The sequence below is a fragment of the Egretta garzetta genome, unplaced genomic scaffold (assembly GCF_000687185.1).
Source record: "Egretta garzetta isolate BGI_Z169 unplaced genomic scaffold, ASM68718v1 scaffold202, whole genome shotgun sequence".
Taxonomy (NCBI): domain Eukaryota; kingdom Metazoa; phylum Chordata; class Aves; order Pelecaniformes; family Ardeidae; genus Egretta; species Egretta garzetta.
Genome location: NW_009258891.1, coordinates 565,442 through 570,766, shown reverse-complemented (window position 1 = coordinate 570,766; position 5,325 = coordinate 565,442).

Below are 5,325 nucleotides of genomic sequence, written 5' to 3'. Positions count from 1 at the left end.
GGGCCCCCCCCCCCCTCCCAGCACCCAGAGAGGCCCTGGCGGTGGCTGCTGGTCCCCCCACTCCCCCCTCCTCCGGCGGGTGCAGCCTGAGATGTACCCGCGCAGCTGCACGGCTATTAAAGGACGGTGTCCTGGGCAGGGCACGGCGTGGGCTCATCACTGGGGGAGCAGTGGCCAGGGGCAGGTGCTGGGCCACAGCCTGGTGGGGAAGGGACCCTGGTCCTCTCCTGTCACCCTGCAACGTCCCCATGCCGGCACCCAGGCCAGCAGCACTCCCTGGGATCATAGAATCATAGAATGTTTTGTGTTGGAAGGGACCCCTAGAGGTCATCTAGTCCAAACCCCCCGCAGTAAGCAGGGACGAGACTTGCTTTGTTTGGGCTCATCTCTTCCAGCTCCCCCGGCTGCTCCCTGGTGCCCCACCAGCTCCGCTGAGACCCCCCAGCCCCATGCACAGGCCACCCCTCTCCCCCCCATGCACCGCAGCCCTCGCTGGGCTCCAACAACGGATGCTCCAGGCTTGGGGCTTGCTGTGGAGATGGCTGGCTGCTGGCTCCCCCCTCCTACTCCTCCTCTGGTTTTGGAAAAGCCTTCAGCCCTTGCTCACCCAGGCACCAGCTCTCCCACCAGGTGCCCCATCACAGGCGCTGGAGCTGTGGGAAATGGGGCAGCCCTGTTGCAAGGCTTCATGCGAGCAATGTTTCAGGAGAGCATGAGATGAATTCATCTTTCAGGCCAAACATCTCATGCTTCCTCACTTTTCCACATCACAGCCCCCACACTGCAGCTGGTTGAGCGCAAGCAGCTGGGAATGCACCAGCTCATCCCCAGAGCAGGGCTGGAGGGGAGAATTGGTGGGAATTCACACCAAACTGGGTCTTCTGCCTGGCTGTGCTGCAGGAGATGCCAAGGCTCAGCCCCCATGGGGTGCTCTTGGTTGTAACAGCACCTCATCCGTGTCCCCAGGGTGTCCAGAGGAATTGCAGCATCCATGGTTTCAAACCTGGGGGTGTTTTGCAGCACCCCCCTGTCCCTGCACAGCGAGCCTGGGGGGTACGGAAATGCTGTGAACCCGGAGTGAAGCCCAGGTGCCCAGCCAGGCACCAGGGCTGGAAGGAAACCGCACCAAAAAATGCGTGGTCTCTTGTTAGAGCTCAGTCTTCCCGGAAAAACATGGCATGTCCTTGGGGACAGAAAAAGGCGGCCCCATGCAGTTGGCTCTTGCAGGACTGGGGGAGCTCAGTGGCCGGCAGCACAAGTGATGGGGAGCCGTGGCAGGGAGGCGGGATTGGGTTTGGGCTCCAAATGGGCAGGACAGCCAGATTGCTCTGGGCATCGCATCCCCTCCTTCAGCCGATTCGGGGACACTGAGCTGAACTGCTCGCTTCTGCCCTTGGGCAAAGAGGGCGAGGGCAGCTGGTGAATGATGGGAACCCTTATTTCTGGCATGGTCATTAGCACTTGGGCTGCCACAACACCCAGCAGCTCCTTCACAGAGAATTTAAGACTCAATATGAAAATTCTTCCCAAAATTAGGGTTAGATCAGAGGTGGCTGAGCTGGAAGATGCACATTCACTTCCTTAGCAGGCACAGAAGCTCAGTCTTTGTCTTTCCACGCAACCCTCCATCCCCACGGCATCCTGCTAACTGGGGCTAGGACAGCCCCCTGCACAACCACCGGAGCAGTGGCACGGCACACAGAGCCTTTTCCACCCATTTTTTCCCTTCCAAGCTTAACTCAGGGGAGCAGCCACAGCCTGGCACGGTGCCGGGGCTCACTGACCGCTTGTCCTCACCCTGCGCACCTCGGGACGGGCTCCTGGCAGGCACAGCGCTGGGAGGCGACTCTGCTCTTGGAGGTGATCGGAGACCACGCGTGGTGAGATCCCAGGATGCCACCACGGCCCAACCAGCCCCACCGCTGGAGGCAAACGGTTTCGGCTACAATCTCACCCCTCCGAGCTTGCTGCCCGAGCGGGAGCCGCGCCGAGACGGTGTCCTGGGATCTTGCCGTGCATGCTATCCCCAGAGGGAACTCACACACTCGGCAGCGATCCTGGCAGAGGAAGAAAGGTGTGTAGGGAGAGGTAATAACTGTGACCTGACCAACTGGTATAGCTGGAAAATGCAAGAGAGGTTTCATGGAAACAAAGCCTTCTTCAGACCAGAAGCAGAAAATGGCAAGCTGAGTTCGCGTCGAGAACAGTTGCTCTGAGCTTAGTGCAATTATGCTGATTTGGTAATTAAAACAAAAAAAGGGGGGGGTGATGTTTGTGGGGTGGGGAGGGATGGCAGTGAGATGAAAGGTAATATGGGTGCTGGGTGCTGTGGGACCAGGCTCTGGTCGATGCGCAGCAGCCAGATCATCGTCAGATCCTGTGCACCAAGGCACCTGAAACTGCTGCGGAGCAAAACCTCAGGGCTCGCCAGCATGGCTCTGCTCCCGGGGAGAGCCCCCTGGGGTGCACTCAGCCAGGTCCCAGAGCCCACGTGCACTCATCGTGGGCTGTAGATGGCTTTGCATGGCTGCCTTGTGTTTTAGATTGAGGGGGGAAGAGAAAATCCCAACCCCAAACCTCTTCGTTCTGCAAGTTCCCCTGTTTTTTCCAAGTATGATGCTGCCCAGTCCCCATGTCCTGCTTTCATCCTTCTCTGGTGGAAAACCACCTTGATCCTCATGGGAAAACAACACTTTATGAACTTCAGTTTTATTAGAAAGAGGGAAGAAACCCATTTCTTTACAGGGATTGAATATTGAGGGAGAAACGCAGCTGCCCAGTCTGAGCACAAGGCTCTACTGGTTGGATCAGGGGACTGGGAGCCAAGTCTTCCCCTCCACCCCTGCTCTGGAGCTGCTTGTGTGGCTCTGGGCCAGCTGGGAGCCCAGCTCCCCCCTTGGTAAAAGGCGCAGGTTGAGCCCTTCATGCCAGGCTTCCCTTGCCCCAGGCCAGCTCTGCAGTCCCACTGCTGCTTCCCTCCCACGCGACAATAATCTCAATTTCTTCTCTCTGAATTAGAAGGGAACCCCATGGTAACCTCTTTGTACTGAAAATTCAACCCAAATGAATTGCAAGGCTCCTCTTGGGGAGAGAAGCTGATGCTGGAGCAGTCACTAATGAAATTGTATTTACAGAATCCCAGAATCCCAGACTGGCAGGGGCTGGAAGGGCCCTCGGGAGCTCACCCAGTGCCACCCCCCTGCCCAAGCAGGCTCACCCAGAGCAGGGGGCACAGGACAGCGTCCAGGCAGGGGTTGAAGATCTCCAGAGAAGGAGACTCCACAGCCCCCCTGGGCAGCCTGGGCCAGGGCTCAGGCACCCTCCAAGTCAAGAAGTTCCTCACCTTCAACTGGAACCTCTTGTGCTTCAGTTTGTGCCCATGGCCCCTTGTCCTGGCGCTGGGCACCACTGGGAAGAGTCTGGGTCCGTCCCGGTGACACCCACCCTTGAGATATTTGTAGGTGTTGATGAGATCCCGTCTCAGCCTTCTCTTCTCCAGGCTGAACAAGCCCAGCTCCCTCAGCCTTTCCTCGTAGGGGAGATGCTCCAGTCCCCCCATCATCTTTGTTGCTCTCCTCTGGACTCTCTCTACAAGTTCCTCATCTTTCTTGAACCGGGGAGCAGAAGAACTGCATACATCAGTCCTGTCGCCTTGAACTGAGCAGAGCCCAGTCCCTGCTGTCTTCCAGGTTGCTCCATTGCAGCCAAGAGCCCTTAAAGCAAAGCAAAGCAAAGCATTGGAAGCTTGAAATTGCAAGTTAATTTGGACAGTAACAAAAAATATTAATCAACCCGATGATTTTCTACTGGAAAGGTTTTGCAGAATTGCAACGAGCACAGGGCTTGGCCTGATGTGGCATTCAAAAATATCCCTCCTCGTTGGTTGTAAGATGGTCCCTCCCTCACCTAGGATGCTCTGTGACCTCCTTGCTATTCGGTCAGGCCTGGAGACATCTGAACGGTGCCCAAATATTTCCCTGAGCGTATTTGCAGCTCAGCTGGTGGCTGGACCTGCAAAGGGAGGAAGGGGAGGAGGATTAGCGGCGACAGGCAATCCTGGGTGGGAAGGGGTAAAGTTTATCCCATCACCTCTGGGGACCACTGTGGCTCCCTGCCGTGCTCGGGGGCTAACGCCAGGCTGCAGTCCCTGGTGGCAAAGATTAAACATTCCCCCCGCCCCCCTGGCCCCTGTGGTCTCTGTGGTGCTGCAGGTGCAGGATCAAACCCCGCTGCTGCAGCTGCACAGGATGGGACCTGGGGGACCTGCACCACCTCGGCAGGGTTAGAGCATCACCTCCTGCCACCCCGGGAGTCATCGCTGCGGGTCCTGTGTGTCCCCTGCAGTATAAAATGGGAAGAAATGGGTTTCTTCAGCCCCATTTCCCACTCCTGCAGCCCTCCAGGCTCGTGTCCTATGGCCCTGGGGAGGAACGGGGCTGGGTTGGGGTATGGCACTTGGTGTGAGCAGGTTATGTCCATCTTGTCCATCTTTGTTTGCTGTGGCCTGAGACCTCTCACTCACTGCTCACATCAGAGGGGATTCCTCATTAATTGCAACTGATTTCACATGCTATGAGGGGTGCAGTCTGCCCCACGGCTGCTGGCAATGAGCCACACTTATTCTATCCGTGACCTGAAAAGTTTCCATTGACTCTGTTTTTGGGGGATGTCCATGGTTCTTCATCGTTAGACCTGGGGCATCACAGGAGATGGCATCTACCGAGGACGCCAATCTGCAGAGGGGAATGGGAACCTGCATCCATGGGGCACCGTGGTGGCATTTCTGAACCATGAGTTGTCTAAACTATTTCTTTTGTTTAAAAAAATTTAAATTATAAGTGAAGAAAAGCTCTCTGCTAGCCAGGTGCAAGGCAGTCTGGACAATGGTTACTCCTTTCCTACGGAGAAGTCTGTGGTCGGGTTTTGTTCGGTTCCTGAGCAAACTCACACCAATCTCAGCCGCTTTCTGGCTTGCTTTGCACAGCAGAGGCATCTCTGTGCTGTCAGTTCTAGCGCACCGCACCCATCTTCCCAAAAGCTGAAGGAATGGTAGCTGGGGAAGGACAGCCCTGGACCATCCCAGCGCCTGCAGAGCACCAGCGCGGGGATGCAGGGAGACCTCTGTGTGCCGGGGGGAGCGGAGGTGTTCAAGGCATTTGCTGGTGGGACCGTTGTGAGCTGGGGCACCGCTGCAGCCATGGGCTGGCAGCTGAGCAAGGGTGAAAAACCCCTTTTTCTGGCCATCAAGCACCATGCCCAGTGGGGAAGCCTGGGCAGACGATGCTGCTGACTCCACTCCACCACCGGCAGCACGGCGGGGGAGGG